Raw genomic sequence first — 27,017 nt, forward strand, 5'->3', positions numbered from 1 at the left:
CACTGCAGGGAACTAGTGAACAAAAAGTTCTTTTAGCATACTGCAGTCCATTAAAGAAGACACTCTGTATTTGTACCTTTCATGCAAAAGTAGTTGATTCACGTCTCTGTGACTTGAAAAACTCATGTATGTCAGCACTTTAGATACTGGAATAGCTTGTTCGTGTTGAAACATGGACTATTTGCTGTTTTTCTGTCGAGAATAGATTGGATTTCAAATTCCCCCACTTGGTTACCAAAAGCATTTCTATCAGCTGGAAACACTTTTCAATCCATCTTGCCAACTTTTGACCTATGCTAGTTTCTTTTGGAAGGTGAAACCAGTCAGGATCAGGCATGGATAAGCAATTCTCCACTGAGAGCATGTCAAACAGACACACAGCCTTCCCGAGCCAGAATGCAACAAATGTGTATTTCTTGAGAACGGACACTTACTCAGAGCTGTTCATATGGAACGAAATAACAAGAACCTATGTCACTCCGCAGTTGCTCTTGTAGATAAGCATGGGCATAACACGTGCTATTCATCTTCTGAAATAATATTGGAGAGTGCTGTTTATACGCTGCCTATAGACCACCTAATTTAAAGAACGTAACATATTAAAGCAATTGAAAAAGGCATTTGTTTCTGCAGCGCAAAATGAAGTGTCTGATTACTAGACAGAATAATTGACATACTGTTACACTATACACATTTGCCTGAATACTATTGTATAATAAACCATTATATGATAAGAGAAGACTTCAGCTAATCTCAGCCCAGAAACGTTCAATCTTATTCCTTCACTACTGTCAGTGATCCCCCTGAAGTGTCAGCCAGCTGCAAGTTGATTTTTGACTTAGCTCTCCCCTTTGTATGTAAAATGGAAGACAAAAATCTGTTGCTAAGGCTGGCTGGCAGCTCATGCCACCTGATACCACAGCAGTATTATCTTTACAATACTGCAGATGGAAATATACCTAAGCCCTTCCTTGTGTTCTTCCCATCATTCCCGTTCACCATCTGTCTACACTTTTTACTTTTTTTTAAAACAGGTCATCACAAGTCCAGCTCTGATGTCTCTCTAATTTCCCAGATGATCTGCTGACTTACTTGGGGTTTGCAGGAACGAAAGCTTCCTGCAGGCTGGTTGCACCCAGCAGAGAATACAGATGCCTTGTTGCAGCAGGAGGAAGAAAGTCAGAGCTGAAGTCATTATCCCCTTCACCACCACCACTCTCTATCCTCTGTGTAAGCTCTCTGACAGCATTCTCCCCCTTATCTTCTTCTAGAGTGTCAAGTAAAATGAAAAGGTTAAACTTGAAGGCTTGTACATGGCCTTTGGGTTAGACACTCACTTCTAAAAAAAAAGCCCTATATACAGCTAAATAGTTTTAAAATCACAGAAACATTACGGCTCAAGGTCTAAATTTGCTACCTTAGCTGAATTACATGCAAAGTCTAATATTGCTCCCCAAAGAAAGACTCAGTATGTGCTTCCCAAACTGACTATTGGAAGCCAACTTCAGAACCAAAATCTTGTTCCAGTATCCAACAACGTCGCAGGTGCAAAACACCATACTCCTTTACGTTGCTCTTCATACAAAAATATAGGGATACTAAAACTGGAACAGATAAGTATTCCTACCTTCAGTCTGATCAAGGTTTCCCTTTTTATTTTCTATATTTAGCATCTCCTTGTTCAATCCTCTTTTCCTCTTTCACATACAATCAAGCAGACAGTAAGTGCCGTGAAACCCTCTAACTAAAAAGCCTGCTGTGAATCAGACTCGCTGGGATCACAGGCTACCACTCAATTTCACTCACAGCAAGAGCCACAGGTAAAGCTTCATGTGAAAAAAAAGAGCGTTACCAAATATTCAGCTTCCAGTGGTATGTGCCAGCAAATGCCCACTGGATGAGGGATTGCCCTGCAGACTCCCTCCGCATGCAGTCACCCATGGCTTACCAGTGGTTTGTTACCCCAGGCTGAAGCCTACTGAATGGAGCAACTTTTAGAGGAGTTTCTAAGTCTTTGCAAAGATCAGCTTTTAGGCTTTTAGTCTTTTAGAGTTAATTCGGAGGTATAGGGTCAAAATACATGAGCCTTGATTTTGCATTAACACCAGAAATGATCAAAACAACTCGTTAGCTATGATTCATCTATTTGTCTAGAAACAAGTAAATGTCAGTACTGTCAGGAAGGAGAAAAGTTTATGATTAAGCTCCAGCTATATTCATTCCTCTTAATATCTGATTGAAGATGGCATTGAAAAGCAGTTTTAAAAGATTCAGCACTTGATTTTTCATCCACCTCATTGAGATAGTACTGAAGAGAATTCATACAAAAGAACATGCAGAAATGCATACCTCTACAGTCAATATTGTTACATGAAACCATTCTGCAATTAGCTTAATTTTAAGGCAGAAAAATAAGTCAACAGAAAATGACACAGGATGACTGGAATAAGTATAGAAAGCAATTGTGTTTAAACACATGTAGACATCAAGTCAATGATATTCTACAACTCAATGGAAAGCTCATGTGCAGTTCTCTCGTATCTTAACTGACTGTTTCAAACACTGACAGTCTTAACATTTTTGCTGCATAAATTTTTGATCTCCCCTCAAAGAGAAACAAGGAAACCGTCCAGTTTTCCAGCACGTACAGAGTAACTAAGCAATTCATATCATGATCCCACTGATAAAACCTTGAAATATGTCCTCCCCATCAGTGACGATCACTGAGGGAACCCCAAACTGAGAGTCTTTTTAGGATGCTCGATTTACATTTTGTTCATCTTTATTTGTTCAAGTCATAGCGTGGATAAAGTAGGTAACCAGGTAGGGCACAGTGCACAGAGACCACCTTCCTGTCTCATGAGAAAAGGCTCTCAAATGAAGAATGAGCTCTTACAATAATGCAATCTAAGTCAATAGTAACAATAATAAAACATTATACCTTTGGGTATTTTAAACATGGAATTAAGTAATTTATTTAAAGTATCACATAACAGCTCTAGAAACAATAGGTACAGGCACTTTATTTATTTTTTTGATATACAAGTAAGTTTTGCATGTAGATACCTAGTATCTTGCCATGTCATGACTGCAGAACAACAGCAGATACTTATCAGCTAAGCCTTAATTAATTTACTCCCAAATGAGTACTGCATTTAGAAGGAAATAAATTGTAATTTTATCCTGGAATATCACTTCACACAAATGGGACAAACTGTTACGTTATCTGATTGGTAGCTATTCTCTAATCAAGCAGAGACATAGTATAAAGGAATTTAAAATAATTCTAAAAATACCCAGCTGCTATTGCACATAAATATTGCATCTTCCTCTCTGGATAAAATCCTTCTGAGGGAAATAACTAAGATGCTCAAGGCTTGTTTTTCTTACATCTCACATGGACATGCCTCAAACACTCATATCACTGTTCCATCAGATTTCAAATCACCTATGTGGAAATATCTACAAGTTCAACAATGCTGCACTGCTTGTGTTCTTGTTTTGGTGTTTTAATTATGTTACTTCACACAGCAGAACAAAGTTTGACATTAGTACTGAATGTCATAAATCATCACTTTAACAAAATGCATTCCCTTGAGGAGAGATCATACAGGCCATATGAAAGTCCCCATTTTAGCTTAAAACCTTCCCAAACAATCCTAAATGTTTTCAGAAAGTCAATGGCAGGATTATGCTCTGAGGCACATAAGAAGTGAGTTATGTTTATATGTTCATTTTTGTTTGTTTTTTATTGTGGTGGAGGTTTTTTTAAAAAATAGTATGAGAAGACAAAAATAAAAAATGAAATGAAATGAGAATTCAACATTACTTCAATAGTACTGACTGGAACAAACACATGGTAACATCATGCTGGAGATGTACAGTTAACATCGTGCTAGACATGCATGTTGCAATAAATTCCACTCAACTGATTTCTTAGAATGCTAACTGTTGCTTTTACAATGGTGAAATCAAGACACCATAGGCATCACTCTCTAAAGGGAATCCAGCAATCTGGACTAATTGTCCAGTGACTAATGAAAGTTAATTTTTAAGTCAGGGCAGTGGAAATTTTGCACTTGCATGACATAATTTCTACAGTAACATGGGCTTATGCTTTGAATCTGATAGGGATGCATATGGACACAGATTGAAATCAAATACTACGATAGCAACAGGCACACGTACTCATCTGCAAAGGTTCAGATGTTTCTCACCTCACAACGTTTTCTTAAGAGAGCTGCAAAGAGAAGGAAGTGGAAGCATGCAATTCTTTTAAAGTAATCTGTCCAACTCTTCCCATTGCTCTTGCCTACTCTTTCAATTTGTGTATCAAGATGTCCTGGTTTCAGCTGGGATAGAGTTAATGGTCTTGCTAGTACCTGGTACGGTGCTATGTTTTGAGTTCAGTATGCGAAGAATGTTGATAACACTGATGTTTTCAGTTGTTGCTCAGTAGTGTTTAGACTATAGTCAAGGATTTTTCAGCTTCTCATGCCCAGCCAGCGAGAAAGCTGGAGGGGCACAAGAAGTTGGCACAGGACACAGCCAGGGCAGCTGACCCAAAGTGGCCAACGGGGTATTCCATACCATGTGACGTCACATCTAGTATAGGAACTGGGAGGAGTGGGGGCGGGGGATCACCACTCGGGGACTAGCTGGGTGTCGATTGGCGGGTGGTGAGCAATTGCACTGCACATCATTTGTACATTCCAATCCTTTTATTATTGCTGTTGTCATTTTATTAGTGTTATCATCATCATTATTAGCTGCTGCTTTTCTGATCTATTAAACCATTCTTATCTCAACCCACGAGTTTTACTTCTTTTCCCGATTTTCTCCCCCATCCCACTGGGTGGGGGGGGAGTAAGTGAGCAGCTGCGTGGTGCTTAGCTGCTGGCTGAAGTTAAACCACAACACAAGAACATGCCACTGAGCCCCTCTCCAAGGATGAGCACGTCCCCTGTCAGCTGAAGAGTGGCCATAGCAATGGATGCTCAGCTTTGTAAACATAATCCCATGCATTATTTCAACTTTCTGCATTCTTTCTTTCGTGTTTTTAGCTTACTTGCAAAGGGAAGACTTGGCTATTGCCAACCTCTCTACTTTCCCCCCAGTGCACTGTGAAAAGGATTTCTGCGTGCTAAAAATCAGCACAGGAAAACACAGATCTTTACATTTCTCCGAAGGCTGTCTCTGGAAGGCACAATGCATTAGTGCCCTTGGTTTCACCTAGACCACCTGGTTTTAGGGTACAGAACCACTCAGAACGGGGGGAGGTGGACAGGAATGAAGGCAGATAGATTCTACTACTTTTTAGCTAGAAAAAAGCCTGCAGTCCTATTGCTATAGACAAGTGGCCCAACAATCCTCCCTTCCTCTGCCCCAGGAGACACTCTTCAAAAGAATTAGCATGTATGTGCTGACCTAGGGGTAATGAAGACACTTTTTGAATGCCAGCCTGTGTCACAGGTTTAAGTAGCCTGTGGGGTCCTGAGCTGCCCTTACCTCACCTGGGTGAATATAACTCACACTAAATTAATTTTCTCAGTCAGAGAAAAGAGAGAATCAATATTTATTCCAGGATCAAAATGCTTTTCACTTAAAGAACTCAGCAGTCAAGAAAAATGAGGAGCAATCATTTTGTTCCCATGACAAACAAAAGCTTCCTTGCCAGTAGACACTGTATATTGACAATAACCGGTAAGCATCATAGCACGCATAGTAATAAGAAGCTATTTTGCTGCAGTGGATTTCTATCTTGTAGACACTATTTTTTGGCTCTATACAGAAATTTTAAAGAATCAAAATACTGTATTTTCCATGAAATAGCAACATTAAAATAGTTACCATTAACAAACACTTAATTTCTTCCCCTCCCTCCCCACCCCAAACATCAGCTTTGTTTAACAAGTCCTAATTTAAATACTGAGGCCATAAATAATGACTAAGAAATCATCAACTGATTCAAAATGCAAGGAACAGGAAGTTTGGGGTTTTTTTAGAAACTATTATTTTATTTTATTGCAATTAATTTGGTAGTGCACCAAGCTACCACCAAAAATGTCACACCACCAAATTAACTTTCTTTTTATTAACCATGGCAGGTCAAATAATTAAAAAAATGAAGGTGTCTTGGTAATGAGACTTAACTCAAGGACACTAGTTTACAATGACACAGGTTCCTCCCTTCTGTATTACCTCACATACTTAGTAAGAAATCCTTAAAGGGTCAAATTCTTATGTCATCTAGAAATGATTTTGATCACTCTTTATCTGAACTGTATTCATTTTGTTTCTAATACAACTTCCAGTTTTCACCCTGTCACATCAACTTGGCCTTTAGTGGCTTGATTCTGTTTCAAGAGATGTCATAAACCATGCTTGTCATCACCTGCTGCATTACATAGACCTCAGCAGTAACTGTGTCACAGGCCAAATAAAACCAGCTTTTGTTAGCCACCCACTGATTGTGACATGTATGAACAGTTCTGGGCCTCGAGTTTAGAAAATGGCATAAGCTGGTATTTAATCAATCAAAAACGTTCAAGTGAACACCAACTCTCCATAGTTTTTGGCATATTTCTGAATATATTTTAAACACTTGTGAAAGCAGTGTTTCCTCAAAGATATGAATCATATTTATTCCTTTCCAATGGTCTTTAATCAAACCAAATCAAACCCTATATGTACCATTTCACCATGATGTAGTGTATGTATCTTCTCTTTTTGAATTTGCGGTTATTTCTGATTGCTATTTTATCTCATTTTTCAGAAAAACAGAACCTGTAAGAGTGACCAGTGAAAATAAACAGTGATGCAATGACTTGCTCTTCAGCAAGGATGAGACTGAGTGTAGGCTCACTGTATCTGTAAGTACAAAGCAATGCCCAGACCTGAAGGTGATAACCTGATGTTACAATACTGGACATTACAAAATGGATATTAATATGGACTGAGAAGATGTGAAAACAAGATTGAAATGCAATCAGAAGTGCAATTTTATTTTAATTTTACAGGGGTTTTATGGAAGCTCAGGAAAACCGCTGAGATGAAAATAGGTGGAGATTAAGAGAATACTTTAGAGAAGCATAATCTATGCTTGCTCTGTTCCTGCTCTTCTCTTCACACTCATTTATGGTCATTAAGGTGCTTGTTGCCTTTTTTTTTTTCTTTTTCTTTTCACACCATTCCAGAAACACAGCAATAGCCAGCTTCATGCATGAAGAGGATGGCGTAAGCTCCTAGTACATTTCCCAGTCCCCAAACTCATTTAATATAAAATCCTCAAGTTGAGGACTTAGCAGATATTAAACTGATAAAAACATATGCTACACTTGATCTTTGCCAAAAGGTCAAGAAGCAAACATGAATCAGCAGACTTGATGGTTTCTTGGTCTGACTCAGTGAGCACACTGAGACGGAATCATTGTAAGATTTTAATACCACAGTAGCAAAAATTATGTAGCTTTATCATTCAGATTTATTTCAAGAAGCTGCAGCCAGACTACAGACCCCAAATAACTCCAGGATTTCAATGAGCTCATGATTTTGCACACACAGTAACTGTTCCAGGACAGGAACTTGGGAAAGCTAATGATGCCATGTCCAGCCTCCCAAAATATTCCAGACTTGGTCAGATTCTTTCCTCTACAGTAAACTAAATGAAAAAAAAAAAAAAAACCCCAAACAAAACCAAAACCAAAACCCCAACAACCTTCCCTCTAACCTCCTGCTGCCCCGCTACCCCCTGCCCCAAACACTTAAGCAATCTTCTGGTTTCTGAATCATTACGGGGTTATTTTAGAACATTCTCCCCATGGATTAGAGAGCAACACATCTCCCCTACAGAAAGTATTTCACAAAATTCTAAAAAGTTGAAGGACTTTTTAATAAATAACATACTATGGACAGAATTACATACTGCAGTGCATTTTCTTAACACTTGCTGGACTCACTAGAGCATCTCACATGCTAATTCAAAGACTACATCTCAGTCTTGCCAAAGCATGATTTTTAATTACTCTGCATCAAACTCCACAATAAATTAATACAGAAAATGTCAACACACAAAGAACACTAAGACAACACTGCTAAAGCTTAAAAAATTCATCCCTGTGCATGGAAACTAAAAATGTCTTTTGAAGTTAATGAGTAATCACAAAAGACATTTGAGTAACTTGGAGTGAGACAAAAATTTCTTTAAAGTTATGTTCATTTTCAAGAACATTTTGTAAACAAGCTTGGAAACCTTTTTATTTCCCATTATATTTTCAATCACTCATTATAATTACTGATTATTTATAAGAATAGAACAGCAGGTCAAAAGTAAAAGGAAATGTATTGTCACAGAAGAAATACCCAGCTAATATACTGATGTTGGTGTTCCGAGTTGCACAAGAGAGCCAGCCAACTGTAAGGTAATTGTTTTACTTTCAATACAGAGTATTCAGTGAATCAGTATCAGCAAATCTATTGGATTTTAATGAGTTAAAATATTTTAATAGCACAGCTTTGTTCTTTGGTTTAATCACCTTTCCCTGAGGCTTTGAAGAACATTTAAGCATGTGCTTAATCTGCTACTGAAGTCAACAGAACTTTCAGTGAATACTGGAAGTTAAAGTGCTTAATGAGATTTACTGAATCAGAACGCGTAAAAATTGATGTGAACAGAATCAAAGCCCAGAGGCATTAGTCAAGTCCACCCTGAGTTTCCCTAAAGATACAGGGCCTCCAAAATGTGAATGAAAATTTTATAATTATTATGACATCTCTACTGTACAACCGTATTTCTGAAATAATTATGTAGCAAAACACATACCAGACTTTATAGGTCTTTAAAGTAGGAAAAGGAGAAGACCCTTGAATTTACCCTAAAATACTAACTGAAAGCTTTTGTGGAAATTTTGTTTGGCATCAGTAGTTCAGCGATACCCTTTAACAGGAGACAACTGTTGATTTATCTCATGTTTCCTCCAAAAAGAAAATATAGTGTAATTAAAATGTTTTGATTGGGGGCAGGAGGGAATGGAGGGATCAAGTTAACATACATATTTTAGCTATCTGTTCCTCTGTGAAAAAGAAGGAATGTAATCCAATATTAGTATCTCACTTCCTCAATCATTCAGGCAAACTGTGTAATCCTCTCAAACCTGCATATGAACATCTGCATTATACCAGATGATACTCTTTCTCAGATTAAATTAAATTAAATTATCTGCATACCTTTAACCCCTTTTTTTACTACCAAAGACTACCATTTCTTCCTAATGCGGAGGAGTTTAGTTTAACAAATAACACTCAGTGATCTTTGAATGCAGCATATAAAATATAGAATTGTTCTTTACTCTTTTGTGTGACATTTAAATGGCTTAAGTGAACATTTAATTGAATTGCAACTACTAAATATTTTCCTTGACAGTAAATATTAAAAAAAGGATTTGAGTCCAGGAGAAAAATTCTTCAGATTCCACACTCACCATAAATGTTCAAATCTGACTTAACAATATTTTAATTTTTTTTCTTCTAGCTTACATGGAGGATCCGGTTCTGACATCAAATGTCAGAGAGACTTTTTTTTTTCTGCCCAGAAAAATTAACAGTGTATTGGAGAAATGTTTAGCAATCTCTTTTAATATACTGTCACCAATCCTTTCTCTAATATACTGTCAAAATCAGCAAATCTGTTAAAGACAAAATTTACAAATTTAAATTTTGAACATAACAATTGTTACTTCAATATGGCAGTCATTAGCATGGAAGGAGTTAATCTTCCCCTCTCTTTTTAAGAGTACAAAAGGCTAGGAACAGCTGTCACTCAGGTGATGAATACAAGCTGCCAGCCTTTTAAACAGCACGTACAGCATTTGAGCTCTGAATTAATTAGCATTCAGAAAGCCTAAACACCGTTTGATAACTCTGCAAGATAATTTTTGTCCCTTCCTGCAAATTAATACTGCTATTAAGGTGAGCAAGGACACAATGCAGATTGTAATTGTACCCATTAAATAAAGTTTCACAAATAACAACTTAGAGGTTCTAGCCAAGAACGCATCAAGTCAAATAAAGCATTGCTGCAAATAACATGTGGGAATTCATCTTCACTTTTTCATGGCACTCACAAAAACAGATACAATATGAATTCCTGTGTAAACGCATGAAATGTTTTCTGCATATAAGCACAGGCTTCTCAAAAGTTCAAGTTGCTAAATGTTTAAATAGTGGATTTGTCTCAGAAACATTTCAGCTACTTCCATACAAGAGGCCCTTTTAACAGACGGATAGACATTGAAATGACAAGTTAGCAAGGCCTGAGAGATTATACTTAGAAAGTCTTAAATAACAAGGCCTCCACCAAATGCTGTTGCAGCACTGCATCAAAGTCTACACAACCCGGTGTGAAAAACCTTCCTCCTGTAATATATCATTTCATTTAAATGACAAGCATATTTTAAAGAGCACAAAAATGATTGATATCAGCATTTAATGATGTTTAATAAGTGGCCATCTGTCAACAGTCAAGGAGTTAAAAAAGCAGCACATTATTATTTCCCAAAAGATTAGAAATATTGATGCTAATTAAAAGGCACATTATCATTATCTCAAAGCAATGTCTAAACACTAATCAGACTTAAAGCCCAGCGAAGGGGAAGGGGGAAGACCTATGGATAAGACTGTTCCCCAAATGGGTCATTTCAGTTGATAATCTCTAAACTAGTGTTACGATAGCGTACAGATCAGAACTTGGCAAGTAGCAGGTAACTCCTGACTGGGTGGGCAACCAATTAAACCCTGACCTGACGTATGACAGATTATTTATTTTAAATTCAACTCTTTAGAATAAACCTTTGGCAGGCTTTTACAAAGAATTGCAAAAGAAGAGAACTATGCTAAATGTGGCATTTCACTATTTTTTTTTTCTAATTTTGCATACACAGTATTTCAAAAGAAAATAAAACTTGGCATCACAGTGCCCAAATGTATGATTAATTGCACCATACTAAACGGCAGTGTACTAAGTATTTTTGGCTGACAAATGGATTGATGTCACATGCACATAAGGGACTTCCATAGCCAGTTGTGACTAAAACCCACACAGAAAGGAAAAAAAACCATGAACATGGTGTCTGTGAAGCACTTTTGTCTGTTTGGGCCTTTAAGAACTCCCTTCTGGGCTTCAGGGCTGCTTAGGCTCCTCATGCTGAGTGCTATAGAGGAAGAAGGTACATAAAGGTAGGTGGTTCAGGCTGTTGCAAATGTTTGCCTGGAGCTCTGCCTTCAACATGAACAGTCAGTTTATTATCTTTTAAAATGTGGTATTTATTGACATTTTAATAATTCATCTCGATCCGAACCTCTTTTAAGCAAACAGACCTCTACTAACCTCAAAATCCACGCTTCATGTTTGAACAGAAGCAGCCAGCAGCCCGTAACATGCTTTTTGTCTTAGTATGTAAAAAGCTGACAAGACTCTTGGCATCTATTGCTTGCAGAGAGGCAAAGTCATAGGCCATTGGCAAATGTTTTCCTGCCCTTGGGATACGAGATGTGGAAGCAAGATATGACTGATCCCACCTCCCACATCATGGAAACTATATGTACAGTCCCAGGTATAGCAATACTGACTCTATGAGCCTTGCTCATGTTTACCAACGTTACGAGGCCAGTTGAGCAGTTTTGTGGTGCCAGAGGAAAGAGGCAGGTGAGTGGTGCAGAATACTCCAGCGCTGAAGATAAGTGAAGCATAGACAAACACAAAGTAAAAGGCATACTGGGAACAGATGGAGAAAACAGGGATGGGAGAATCACATCGAATGTATGGAAGAACGGCAAACTGAAAGTGTCACAGCTGTGGCTGCAGAAAAGCACAGCTACCCCTGCAACTGAGGCCCAGGGGCATGGGTATTCATACATAATTACGACCAGTCATTTCTTCCACCGTATTTTTAACAGCAAACTTTTTCACCTGTAACTGCCACTATCAAATTACCATCTCCACGGTGCAAAGCCACCTCTAGTCTTCTTCCGCAGGTCAAGGAAGCCATTCATCACCGTCAAGTGAAGCATAATTCTATTTTTACTTGTCATTTTCAAACCATCGCTTCACACAGGTGTGACCTCTGATCCTGATGTTCCTTCCAACACTCCCCTTGCCATACTCTCACAGTCCTCCATTATCTCTTCCCTAGGAAATATTAAAAAACTTAAGAAAGATGTCCCTGGTTGTGATTATCCTATTCTAATGTAACTCCTTGATCTTCAGCATAAACACTTCAATCATTCTGGCATTTTCATTGACTCAAATTAAATGCAGAGCCAGTAATTATTTCACAATCCCCTTGCCCTTTCGTACACAGGTCTTCTGCCTTACACAATGACCAAGTATTACCTCCCAGATCCTTAAACGGTTCAGATACTTCAGATACGCTTTCGATATGAATCTGACACAAGGGGACTCTTAAGTAAACCTAGTGAGGCTTACCCAGTACTAATTATTAGCAATTACAGTGCTTTTCTAATGTTGAGCTCCAATGCTCAAACATGATGCGAGCCACGTAACTATACAATTGTTCCACTGATTAACAGGTTCCTCAGGGTGATCATGAGCACTAGGTACAAGATCCCCTGTATTTTGCAGCCTGCTAAATGTAATTTCAGTGGAGCTGATGCCAAAAGGGAAATTCAAAGTACTGTGTAGGTAAATTTGAGACAGGAGGTTTAGACAGACACACAGAAATTAAAAAATACCATCACTATCCAGTTTTACTTATGTCATTTACTTCCATATTCACTACATTTGTTTTAAACTCACCAAATTCTTTACTCTTTGTGCTTCACAGATTTGCCTTCTGACTCTATGCAACTGTTGTACATTGTATAGCTGTCAGTGCAGAAGTGGAATATATAAAAAGCTGGATAATTTTAAGTTGGGGCATATGGCACTAAGGAGAATGCAGGAGTTAGTGGGAAGAAGGGGGGGTTTGTTTTGATTTTTTTCAAGAGTCCGGATATGACTAAAGCTTTTTCCGGTGAGCAAAGAAAATATCCCTTGTTTCTCTGTTTCTCCACAACTTGAAAAGTTGTTTGCTTTTTTTTTTTTTTGCCTTTTTTTTGGGGGGGGTGGGGGTGGGTGGAGGGGAGAAGAAGAGAGGAAGAGAAGTTTAACATTAATTCTAATTTACATTAAAAAAAACCAAAACTTCCTTTGGTTCTCTTATTCTGTCCCAAGAAAATACATTCTCAAACAGCATGCATTACACTGAGGTTTTTGAAAAAAAAAGCACAGAAATGAGCTAGCTGCTGCTGTGTAAACATATCAGACTTCATAGCTCACATGCATTGAAATGACCAGCACAGTTCGTTCTTCTCAAAGGTATTGCTTCAAGCTGATTGCTGACTCAAGACAAGAACACAACTCTGGTCACAGTGAGTTTCTGAGTATTTTCTCTGCAGCTGCAGGGTATAGAGGGTTTTCTGTTTGTTTTGCCTTTTTTCCCCTTTTTCATATGAAACCTCAGATTCTGAAGTACAGTTTGGCAGTACCAGGCTGAATTTGCTGCCAGCTTCCTAGGGTACAGAATCTCTAATAACACAAAGCCCTGACTATCTCCTTGCCCAATATATAACCAAAATTTGGCACCACAATCTTCCTCTAAAAATATGACTTCTTGTTTTTATCTCTCAGTTGCAGCTAATCCTTACTGTCAATTGGGTTTCATCCATAACCAGTCTGCCTGCGACATATTAGGTCCCAATGCATCTCTTAACAAATCCCCCATGCACGGCGTGGTTCACAGAGTGCACAGGTTGCAAAAAGGACTGCAGAGACAGAGCCTCTCTTCTCTAATGGGATCAGAAAGGCTGTGCTTTCACATAGAAGACGCTCATCAAATGAGAGGACGGGAGAGACAGAAGCCTGTCGGGGAAGTCCAGGCTTACGTATTGCATTTTGAGTGGATAAGCAGAACAGAGCATTCATGATATTTGTATTCTTGAACACCTCTTGTGTCGGGTTGAATTACTGGTCATGTGTTTATTGCTGTCATGCTCGAAAGCTGACCCAGGCGATGTTTGCTTCATACTCAGCAACAGAGCTTTTTTCAAGGCTTTAAGGGCTAGCATTGTATAAGTTGCTCTCTAGGACTTGTCCTTCCTTTTCTCCTCCCCTCTCCTGTTCCTTCAATTTTATGCTTGTTCACTTTGCCCAATGTTTCAAAAGAAAAAGCAGGAGGCAGTAAAAACTGGACAAATGTTTTTGTCAGGAGTGAATTATAAGAGGCTTCCCTTGCTTTGCAGAAGGAATAATGGGAATAAACTCAGTGACAGTTATTTGGTCTCCCCACTTTTAAAACCTGCCTGCCCCCCTATCCACAGCAGCATACATTTAATGTGCAGTTGTGGAGGGGAGAAAAGTGTCAGACACCACCGTGCTCTCCCGCTTCCTGTGGCACATTCACCAAGCTCCCTTGCAAGATGCTATTACACCATGTGGCTGCTTTCTTCCACTTTCTGAGGGAAATGGCTCCATTTTCATCTCATTGACAAAGAAATTAAAAGTGCGCTTAAATTCACTATAGGGACACTTGACACCTAGGGGGTCATTTCTTCCAGTTATCTGGGATTTTAAACCTATTCCCACAGGGTGCTCTGGACTTGTCTGAAATACTCTGTCAAGCCAAGAGTTTCAGTTCACTCAATGACCGCAAGTGCTGCAAAACTGCTCTTGATGGGTGCCAAACTGCTAATAACTGAGAGATTACAGTGGCCATGTAATCAAAAATTACAGGTACTCTAGTTTTGTCTTCGGAGATGTCTGAGAAAAAGGAGTACGCCTCTGTCTGTGTATACACACAGACACATTCTCTAGTAGTGAGAGTGAAATCATGTAACTGAGGGTCCTTTGAAAAGGAGTTGTTTATCTATTCTGTTCTCAGATAAATTAGATGGTGCAGCAGAATGACACCGCTAAACACAGTGACAACATGTTCACTCACATACTGCATCATTGTAAATCCTTTCAGATTCAGCATCTTATAACACCTCACAAATACAAATTACAAAAATTATTTATCTGTAGTAGCTTTTCAAATAATTCCAAAATTTACATTATGGTCTATATAGTTATTTAATGTTATAATCAGTTGAGACACCCAAAGTATACTCCATAAAATTTCACCTTGGGCTTTCTGCTGAAATGCTGGTATTGCAAAACCTCCACAGGACATTTGGACTTAAGTAAATACTGTTGCAGGCACTTTAGAAAAATTCATACACACAAGTCTCTTAATATTGTTCCCTATACACAAAAATCCCAAATGATCCAGGGGCATTCATTAATAATACACATTAATGAGCAGAAACATGGGCTCTATAAACCTTCAAATACTTGCAAGATAAATACTTCACTTTTGTGTACTAAGAAATGACAAAATTTTGGTTTTGATGAAACACTTGGACCTAATTTTTGTTACATCAACACTTGTACTAAGCACAGACGGGAAGAAGTATGAATTTATTTTATGCTGCCTTTCATATGTTCATAGCAATATAAATTTAGAGTTATTGTATTATCGCTAACTAAACTTGAGATTCTTCATCTGGGGAAAACATGCAAGGAACACCCAGATTCCAGAATGGATGTTATTTGTTTGGGTAAAAGGAATTAGGCTACAGGCACTCTACACACCTTGTAATTAGGTGAGATTCTGAGGAGTTAAAAGAAGAAAAAGAAAAAAAGGGCACCTGAACAGATTTTCCCATCTGCTTTCAGAATGGCTGGTCAATCAGCTGTCAGCTAAACAACTCAAAAAAAAAAAAAAAAAAAAAAGAGAGAGAGAAGGAAGTTAACTGACATTATTCACTAACTGTTTAAAAACACTAGCAAAACCACACAACTCTTCCTCTTGTCCAAGCAGAGAAGCCAACATATGCTCTTATTTCAGGGGGACACTTGTCTCTCTGAACAGTAACCCTGCTTCACCTAATAAATTGGGTTTATGTGTTTATATCCAGTAACTTCAGTGGAATTTAGACAGCTGTTTAACTTTTTTTTTTTTTTAACTCAATATGAAAGTAAAAAGACCTACTTAAAGACACCTTACAAGTGAATCAGATCTGCTGGAGGAAGATAATAGTACAAAGGATAAAAAGAAAAATTGCACAAATTCCTTATAATGGTCAAAGACTTCAGCTTTTCAAGGCATCTGGTGAACTAAACAAGTCCACTGGGACCACATGGCATGTAAACAAATTAACATTTTGTTTAAACATCAATCAACAAGATCTTTCTATTCAAACCCAGGTCAGCTGCACCGGCAGCTGTTAAAGTGATGACATTCCTGTCTTACACAGAGGCTAAAGAGTCGGTGGAAACACCATTCTACTTTTAAAACATCTCCCTAAAACCTTACACTTTACAGTTTTCAAAATTTATACAAATCATGTCACATTATAATACCTGGGGACAATCTCCCCAATTCCTTCCTCCATCCTCTTCTCATTCAAAATCTTGGAGGTTAAAACCCAAAACAATTCACTCTTAAACAGCAACCACTGCAATTTTTGTACATTGCTCTGTATTGCTCATTGTCATTGCCATAATATACTTTAGACTCGGTTTTACAGGGTAGTGACATAACGCAAACTCTTTCAGAAAAACACAAAACAAAAAACACTGCATAAAACATCAATCACCTGATCAGAGCATGCTTGCAAAGAATTCTGTCGGATTACCCTCTTAAATTCATAGAATTTGCAGAAAGGTAGCACCTTGCCACTTGGGCAGTGCAGTGTGAGCCCAGGAAGCCAGGCAGATAATACCATATGATTCCAACAGAACAGCACGGCCCGTCAGAGTGAATCCTCAAAATCCTTCGTGGAAGGTGACACATACAAATAAAGGCTGAAACATGGTATGAGGGCATACTTCGGAGGGAGGTGGGGAAAGGTGGTGGGGCAAAACCACGAAGAAATGAAAGCCACTCACAAAACCAGATAAATATTTTTCTTGGTCTTTTCTTTAACCGTTTCTCGAAACTTTATGTAGCTTGCTTTAATGAGGTTTCTTTCAGTATCAAGAAACAACACTGAACTTTGCTAAAAACAGTCTCGATTTGTTAAACACATTATGAACTACAAAGAACACACACAAAGACATCCTTCCTCTTAGCCACGTAAAAATACATGATCAAGCTGCAGGTGATAAACAGTCAAGGATAACAAAATCCAGTCTACTTCACTGCAAGTGAACAAGTTATACGCATAATCCCTTTCCTAGATATTCCTAGCGCACTGTACAAGAATTTTAAAATGTGTCGCACATGACGGTTCTCCTAATACCTTTAATTAAAATACTACCAGAAGTTATAATGAAAATAGATTACTTCTTTTTTAATACACTAAAAGCTCAAGCTTCTGTTATTTTACATTCTGGTAAAAAGGAAAAGAACAATGAAGCCACATTTTGGGATTTAAGATAATCACAAGATTTTAACTTGGAAGGCAGGAAATAGGCCTCATTTTAAAATTTGCTTTTAACAGATACAAGCCTTATGCTCCTTTATTATTACAAAGACTCTCATTTACAGTTTCACCCTTTTAAACTCCCAACATTTGTTCACAAGCTGCATCTTCCCTCTGTCTCGATATGAATGACAAACACTGGCTCCCACTGAATGAAAGGAAGCTAGTTAATAGTTGGCTTTATTGTCATTTCTGGCTGTTTTGTAACACCCTCTGGATTTTGCTCTGAATGCAAAATTCTTAGTATCATCCTAATTTCATGGTGCTCAGCACACTAGCATGTGACTACTTAAAATAAAACAAGGCTATTTACTGTTTGAAAACTCTCCCACTCCTATCTGACAAAAGCATTTTATCCTTTCCTGGATAAAAGCTGGGATACGGGGGCACAGCAAGATGAAGGTCAACTGACTCCAAGACCCTTGCATACCCATGTGAAAAGCCGTCAGGTCCACACACTAAGGGTATTCAGCACGTTTTAGCTTTTTTAGTTTTATGGGGTTCAGAGCATCACTCCCCTGATTTCCATGGCAGCTGTAAGAACTGCAGTTGCCCAGGCCTCTGTCTCTTTGTTCCAGAAACAGAGACATCAGCAGGTGGTGTCTGCTTGACATGATGATGATGCCAGGTCCTCCACAGGGAGACAATAATAGTGGCCATGCAACAAGACAAGTAACAGGCTGGTCTCTTCTCCTTCATAAGACTCCCACCTCATGATTTCGGCAACAAAACAAGACAGGGATCTCCTTCACAACACAAGCCTGATTCCTAGAGCTGTATCATCTTCTGCAACCAAAAAATCTTTTGGGCTCTATGATCACGTCATTGAAAACTGAATGATGATGATCATACACAAAGGAGAAGACTTAAGCAAAAGTATGCCAGCGATTGTAACTCTCTGACTTTCTTTTAATGCATAGCTTCTGTATGTAATTTCTGGGATTTGGAGGCTGGGAAAAAAGATTAAAATTGGTTTGTTTGGATTATTACTTTTTCCTGTAAACTGGTTGTTTGAATTCCCCCCCCTGTAAAATGGAAAGCCAAAGTGATATCCCATTATGGAGCAGCATGTTGATGCTGACAGGTGTATCATCAATTCCAAAGATCCACTTATCAAAAATCTGGTACCTAAGCAATTGAAGTAAAAGACAGAGATAGCAGGTTATCTGCTGCGATAACAGGACGATAACATACATATCTGCTACTGTGTTTCATAAAGTATTTGCTAACAGCAGAGAAAAATCCTGAGTTCAATTCCAGATTCTCGATAAAGGTGCTGCACTTATTACAGATCTGTCCCACTCAGCTCCATTCCTCTTGCAGAACACAGCTGTAAAACGTTAACACCTCTGCTGAGCATGAGACAACACGGGGTTTCAGTGCCTTACTGTAACTTTGAACAACTTAGATGTTTTACAAGAAAAAACAAAAACCTTAACCCCTTAATAATTTTGAAACCCTTGCTCAAAGCATGAGCTCTGCTTCCTAATAAAACCCCCCTTTTTTTGTTTTATTATTGACAAAACAGCATTCTACTTACTCTTGGTCTCATAAATGCTTCAACTGTTTCCAAATGGACTTTTTAGGAAAAAAAAAACATGTCAGGGCACAAAATGGGTATTAAAATCTCTCAGCTCAAAAAAGTGAAATATGAAGAACTTATGATCAGCTGACAAAAAGAAAAGTGAAAAGTAATAAACAATGTAAAGTAAAAATGCTACCTGCTCCACCCACAATTATTTATATTACTGGAGTGCTTGCTTGAAGACCCAAACTGTCATATAACTCCCCACCAGGAACTGTGGGACAATGAAGTCCCTGTTCTGAAAGGATTTAATGAATGTTGGCCTTAAAATCATACCCTGATAATACTGCAGTGCAACTCCAGTGAGAGCTTCAGTGTAACTGTGCCGCATGAAGAACTATGTCCCACTTATGAAAACAAAAGCTGATTTAAGATTTAACAGAATGTAATAAATTTGGGATCCAACTATAGTATGATGTAAGACAGAATATAAATTCATTGTCGCTGCCAATATATTTTGCCCAATCGCTCTGCCAGGTCACATCAACCTGGAAAAAGAAGTATGCATATGTGTGCAAACCTGAGTGCATTACACATGCACCTCTTCGAGAAAGGATACCTATGCAGGATTGATGGCTACCGACAGTATTTCTAATGGCCTTTTTAATTGGCACTATGATGATTAATTGGGGCCTTCACAGAACTCCAGGAGTGCTCATTACCAAACAGCATGGTGTCCTGGCACACTGTGTGGGTGACCGTTATTACTAAATAGTTACCAGATCATAAGACACAGATAAGATCTACGAACCCCAGAAACTGAAGCCTACTACTGAGGCAGCAGGAAAATTCAGTTTCCTTCTTAATACATTATTTCAGCAGTGCCCATATGCTCAAAGAAAACAGAAAAGGCCTTGAAAAAGATATTGAAAGCAGGCTACATATGTAATAAGGATTAAATACACCATGCAGTATTACTTGCCATTGCATAAGTTTACATTTGCTCACAGCCACACACAGGGTATTGCAGTTATCCCCACAGACAAGAGCAGGAGTTAACCAAGCGAGGCCTGGTTACTACGTGTCAGTGCTGGGAGAAGAGCAGGTATCTGCAGGAACGGCCATCAACACAAATACCTCAGCTACCCCTAGCTGCTGCCGCCCTTCACAGACAGAAATGCCTGATGTGCTTCTTTTTGCACAATACCCAACTTACTGGTCTGTTGAGGCTGGCTAACCCAACACTGGCAGCCAGACAGCTGTACCCAGAGCAGCCATGACACCACAGGCACGCCAGCTGTGCAGGGGCCAGGCAGGAAGCGGCAACGTGGAGAGGACCTCAAAGGCTTCTGCTTTTCATTTTTGGGTTTAGAAAGCTCTCATCCTGCTTCCTTCCTCTGTCCTGCCATTTCTCAGCACAACCCGAGCACAGCGTACAGCGCCGGCCTCCAGGCTCACCACAGCCCTTCTCGGCTCCTGCCAGTTTATTGAGACTCGCTACACTCATTTCACAGTTAAGGGAGTATTTGCTGCCGCAGGGGCTTCCAGAGCCGCTGCCTCCATAACTCCGTGCAGCACCCACGATGTTTTAGGGTGCCTGTCAGGGGTCGGCTGGGGGGGGGGGGGGGGCGGCGGGAGGAGGTGAGGGGCTGCCCCAGCCGGTCCCAGCCGGATCCCCAACAGACACAAGCACCGCGCGCCAACACCCGGCAGGGCGGAGCTTGGGCGCCGCTGCGTAAGGGCCGTGAGCCCCACCGCAGGGCCAAGCCACGATCGGAGAAGGCGCGCAGCCGGCCCAGCGGCGCCGGAGAGGGGCCGAGGAGCGGCTGGGCCGGGCTGCCCGACCCGCCGTCTTTGTGGCAGCGCTGCGCCGCTCACGGGCGCATTCGCTAGTGCTCGGCGCCCCGCGGAGGCGCCGGCCGAGAAGACGGGGCAGCCCCGGGCGGCTGAGGGAGAGACTGCCCGGCGGGGGCCCCGGCACTCGCTGCGAGGACGTGGTAGACGCTGATGGGGCTAACGGGACCCGCTCAGTGCTTCCCTCACAGCCGGGTTACGGAAGGCAGCAGTGCCGGGGTTGCTTTTACTTCTGAGTACCAGCATCGGTGATTCAAAGCTTCTTAACTGTCAAAAAATTACAACTGATTTAAATTCTCCCGATTCAAAGCTGTTTCTAGGCGGTGACAGCACCTCCACTGGAGTTTTGAAGACTGCCATTTTGCTTCATTAATACTGTGGTGACAGTGTACTCGGCCCATCTGTAACAGAGAAGGCTGATGCGCTTGGGTATGTTCACCAACTCGGTCAGCAAGACCATGTGTAAAAGCCTGTGAATGTGTCCAATACGTGATGAAGAAACATTTAGCCATTTTAAAATACTCTCTAAATGATCTTGGATAACACTAACACCATCTTAAAATTCTGTGAATGATTCAGGATTTTGTCACGCACTGACAAAGGACTCAGATTCTCACTAGAACTATATAAAACCTTACACAAATCTCCTGTCAGCTTCAATCCATTAAAAATAATAAAGGTATGCTCAAAATCGGGGACCAAAGCAAATTTTGTTTAGACTTAACAGATTGAATTTACTATGCTGTTAATCAGCTAGCACCGATGCACTTTTCACTTTGCCTTGACAACATGATCTAATACGACATTTGACTCCATTTACACCATCGTGAATCTGTAAAATGCTGGTTACAACATGGATTCAACCCCAGCTGCAAGTAAAAATTAAGCACCTGGGCAGTTACCAGGCAAGCTGTTGCTCCCAAAGCATCATCCATTGTGCTGAGCATCCTGTGTTCGTACTTTTGCAATATCCCCTCCAAAACCAGAACCTTCAATAACGATCACCCACCAGCCAGCGCAGGAGAAAAGCTTAAGGTCATCTCTTGCCCGATTAACTGACTTTTCATTCTCTTCCTTTCTGCTTCCCACTCCAAAAAAAAAAGGAGGCTTTGCTATATCTGAAAAGGCTTTCAGCCTAAATAGAAGAAGACAAGGAATAGATATGATGACCAGCAGAATATAAGCCCCATGAAGATATAGGAGTAGCTTCCAAGAGTACATTTCTTAATTAAAAAAACCAAAAAATTTTTACTCTTCTGATGAGGACAAAGTTCAGGACTGTTTCCAGAGCTGAGCCCATACTGCTAGAAGCCAGCCAGGGACTGGTTGTGGTGAAGCACTGTTAGGGCAGTTGGCTGCGCACCTCAAATACCCATGTGGCACAGAGTTGCGTACAGGCTAGTTGGGGGGGTTTGCTTTTAGTTGCAGCCTTCTGTTAAGAAACACACCTATTTTCTGAGAAACATATCTTCCCAAGTGCATCTCCAACTGACTTCCACCACCAGGATATACTGTAGTAATGTAGTTTTCCATCTCATTTTGTGAGCTAAGTAAAGGCAATGCCAAGAAAAAAAAAAAAGCTGACCGAAGAGCCTGTTGTCAGGAGAGTGTGCTTTTTTAGCCATGAAAATAATGCTGGAGTAAACTGGCTGTGAAAGATTTCTGAGTTTTGTGTTTTTGAGGATTTTATGAACCAGTCTTAAATGCATTTGGATCATTAAGAATTAGTTTAAGTTGTACTTCCCTAGGAAAGAAACTACTGTAAATCAATCTTATTTTAAATACACATGAACGGCTTAAAACTGCATTGTATGCCATCGCTAACATGCATTAGCTTCCAACTCCAAAGTAGATTTAAGTTTTGCTACAGAGCTGAATGAAGATATCATTCAAAAACAGATGTTAAACTGTCGTGAAAAGCAGCTATCTTACTGAATAAATGAACTTGGTTACAACATTAAAAATAAATTAGGTTAAATAATAGATGCCCTATTCAACATTTTTAGATGGTGTAAATAGCCACCTCTATGAATCACAAATCATGAGAAATTGCCATGTTTCTGGAAACGGATATTAATCTCCTTGAAACACATGACCTTGCACTCATGACGCATGGCAAGCTTGCCCAGTAGAAGCTCATGGGAAAAAAAGAAAAAAAATAATCAGAAGAACTGACACATATGACACATTTGTAAGAATAATTGAGCTGGTGAATCACAAATTTCAGCCTTTTTCCCAGGAGAACTGCTTGTACAGGAAAAAAAAAAATACAAACTGGGGGGGACGGACACACAAACAAAACAAAAAACCAACAAAATATGTCCCTGTTTTGAAGCGATCTAGATTTTTTAGACTATTTTTAAATTTGAAAATTATTCTATTTTGCCGTTCTAAAGAAATAAGGGTAACAGCACACTAACTGTTGTTAAAATGAACCTTTACTTCAAGTTTGATTTAATAAGGAGTTTGTAAAAATACTGTGACACAAATGAACTCAGTATGTTCTCTTCCCTGGCCTCCAGTAGACAGAAAATTATATTTTCAAAATCCATTGACATGAGTCAAATTTTCTTGCCTCTAGAATTTTTATGGTTTCAGACGTATCTGATATACCATTTTTGCTACCCTCTTGTTAACTCTCTTGAATCATTAGCAGCATTTCAGTGTACAGGCGGAGAACGCCAAATTAAAGAGTAGATTTCAGTTTTTAAGCCCCAGGGCAGAAAAGGTTGAGCACATCACAGAGAAAATGTATTTTACTTCCAACTTGGATCGCCTGTGCTCTCATTACATTACCTCAGCACCCCTTCAGCTTCTGTGTGAAGCAGAGGCATATTAAGCTCTGAAGGGAGCTCATTCTTCTGTCCTATAAGCTAAAGAAAGACATTTCTGGAGTGATGAGAACTGCTTGAGTTGGATGGAGAAGATACTTGAAAATGCCTCGTGGGGTTCCAGCCATACAAGCCTAAACATAATAGCACTGAATTGGGGGTGTGGCACACCAGAAATTTATAACTGCTGGTGGACAAAGCTTTTATTGCCTTTAGAAACACTGAGATGAAAGGGAAAAACAACTCTACATTGAGGGAGGGGGTGGGGGGGAAAGGTGAATGCACACAATGGGGTTTTTATATATTACCAAGATGGGTTTCTATTGCTATGGGTCTTTTCTCACTCACTGAGCTAAGACGATAATTTTGTGGTGTGTCAGCAGACCAACTGAAGGACTTAACTGCAGCGAGGAGGCTGGTTGGTTCATGCACACCTTGACAAATGGCTAATTGCAGCTGTGGGCTGTTTTGAAATTCTGAGCATTCATATGTCAGCTAAAGAAATCACAGCTGAAATCTGGTAGAAAAGGGGAGAGGAAAAGCACAGCACAGAGATGGGGAGAGAGGGAGGGTCCATTACACACAGCAGCAGAGTAACTACAAAAGGATGTGCAAGAAGAGCACTAATGCGCAACTGGTGCCAGTCATGAGAGGTGTCTAGAGACATTAGGCATAGAAAGCAAAAATACAACAGAAAAATTAAAATGAACATGTATCTTTTTCCACAGTTCCTAAAACTACTGACTTCAGTTCCAAGAAAAAGGGGATTATGAAAGAAGAAAAAAATAAAAGAAAAAAACCCAACCAAAACAACCCCCACATACCAAACCAACCTCCTTCCCACCCCCATCTCTTTCCTTCTTCTAAAACCAGCAACTCTAGAATGAAATAAAAAAAATAAATCAGTTCAGTTACATGAAGGCAGGGACAGAGGAAGAAGCTTTGAACATGGTAAAAATCAGGGATAAGATGACTGCATAGAAAGCAAAAGACAGCTACCCCAGCAGAGTAAAAAACATAACTATTCACAGAAATCTCCTTGCTACCTTAGTCATGAAGGACATCCTCTCATAGGGCCTAAGCTACCAAAGGCAAACTGTTGAACTGCCTTTCCTCAGACTGGGCCCTCAATGTACACCTTCATCAATGTCTTTCAAATCTGCACATAATCACTCCTCATTCTGTAACAGCTGTGTAATTTCTTTGGGGACTGATACATTAGGCGGTTGTGAAAGAAGGCTGCCCAAAATATTTCAGATTAGTTTCAAAAAATCCACTCAATAGACCCTGCTTTTCGAAATACTGGCTTTTCATGCAGCATTTTCCAGTCTAACTCCTCTGAAGAAATAAATTCAATTTAAGAGGAAAAAAAGGTACGATCTTCTGTAACTGGAAGAGGCAAATCAATACTTCATAAGTATGGTATGCACTAAGATAATTAATTTTCCACAATATGCTCAAATCTCAGCAGTGAAAACAGTGTAAGACCAAATGAATGACTAAATATTCTACATACTAAGAGCAAGAAAACACTCTTTCACTCTTGTTAAATAGATCAAATGGGAAATGGTTTCTATGGCTGTCAAACTGCAGCCAGTCTGAACACCTTGACTTCTGAACCCTATGGATAGTACCGTAATAGTCTTTTCTTAAGGGTTTGTTAGAAGCTTCATGCTATATCAAAAACCTTTTTGAAGGGAAAGGCAACCTTTAAAGGTCTCATTCATTTGGACTATGCCTCATTTCTATTATTCCCAAAGCTCATGTAGATTTTATACCTCTCATTCTTTGCAAGGTCATGTTCTTCTGTCATTTTACTCGTTACATCCCAAGCTTCAAGATCAGCAAACACAGCCTTAAATGCACTTCACCCTCACACTACGGGGGGGAAAAAAAAAAAAAATCTTTCAGAAGAGGCGATTTTGATATTGGCTGCCTGCAGTTTGACTCCATACCACTTCACACTGAGATCAAGAATAATACTTCACTTTATAATGCTCACCTCGTGACTGCGTCAGTAATGAAACCCTCCAAGCAGGGATCAGTTAGAACAGCAAATGGCTTTAACATTTCCAGGGAGCAAAGGAATTGAAACATACCACATTCCACATTTTCAGAACAAAGAAGGGAGTAAAAGACACGGGGGAAAAAAAAAAAAAATCTTCTTGGTGGAATGTTTTGAAAGAGTGGATGTGTATGGCTGAAGTAGCTGCTGTGCTGTATAAGGCACTATGCTTTTGTTAACCATAGCTTAAAATCAACAGCAAGTCCAAGATAATTGCTCACCAGAGCATTTTCTGGAAGTATTTAAATCTATTTCCACTTTTTCACAAAAGCAACTATGTGACCAAAAAGCTGTCCTGAAGGAAAGTGTGGCACTGCAATGGTTTCTTCAAGATTAGTTGTAAATATATTCCCAAATTTCTAACACCATACACAGATATACATAGGAAGTTAAAAAATACTGAGCGCAAATGCACAAGCAGAAGCAATAAAATAAAATCCAGTCATAAAATCTGCCCCCTTCTGAGTGGGATTTCACAGAGTCTCAACTGGAGGAAAGTAGGCAATAAGAGCAGATCTGTGGGTGTTCGCACTATACGCAAGAATGTATGCAGGCATATCTCACTGCATGATATACAAGTTATGTCACTGGAAATTTCACATCTTCTGACATGTCATCCCTACAGACCAAGAATCTGGTCTAATTTTGATCGTTTCTGACAAGTTATTTTTATATAGCAATGTATGGACAGAATCCAATCCCAACCTTGCACCATTAGAGAGCAGGGGAGAAATTGTTACCTGCCCCTCTTCCGAGACCAGATTCTCTGTAATGGACAGAAGACTTCTCCCCTTGTTTGAATCAAAGCAGAAACAGTAATTTGATTCTCAGTTTTTTAAAATTTGTAAGTGCAGTTTTATCCTGAAGAGTGACAAGTTGAAGATAGGTCCTCCTATCTTTAGATCTCTTATGTGCCTTCCGTATTTAGTCTGACGCTAGATAGGGAGATGATAGTTAGCTGGTTAGAAAGCATGAATTCTGTAATTCTTTGATGAATAGCCAGCTACAAACAAATATTTTTATTTGTGTGCGTGACATTTAATCTGAGTCATTGAGACAAATGAAACGCAAAAATTTCACATCTACAATTGTATCCCCTACATTCACTTTTCAAAGCATGACTATGTCCCTAAAAGAAAAAGGTTTAGAACTGTGCTTTCTGATGCAGTGAATTGTTACTAAGCTAAAATGGGGCTGCAAGGATGATAGCCTTGATGTGTGA

The 27,017-nt window shown here is 39.4% G+C and overlaps 1 protein-coding gene and 1 non-coding gene across 5 annotated transcripts in view; both read right to left on the minus strand.

The window, feature by feature from the left end:
* The window catches only part of MACROD2 (mono-ADP ribosylhydrolase 2), a 942,372-nt gene that overhangs the window by 523,531 nt on the left and 391,824 nt on the right, over positions 1-27,017 (minus strand). The gene's annotated exons all lie outside the window — the stretch shown is intronic.
* On the minus strand, positions 7,178-7,367 carry LOC138686247 (U2 spliceosomal RNA). The gene has a single exon (XR_011325603.1). It is a non-coding gene; the product is annotated as a U2 spliceosomal RNA (small nuclear RNA).

The sequence above is a fragment of the Haliaeetus albicilla genome, chromosome 7 (genome assembly GCF_947461875.1).
Source record: "Haliaeetus albicilla chromosome 7, bHalAlb1.1, whole genome shotgun sequence".
In the NCBI taxonomy this organism is placed as follows: Eukaryota; Metazoa; Chordata; class Aves; order Accipitriformes; family Accipitridae; genus Haliaeetus; species Haliaeetus albicilla.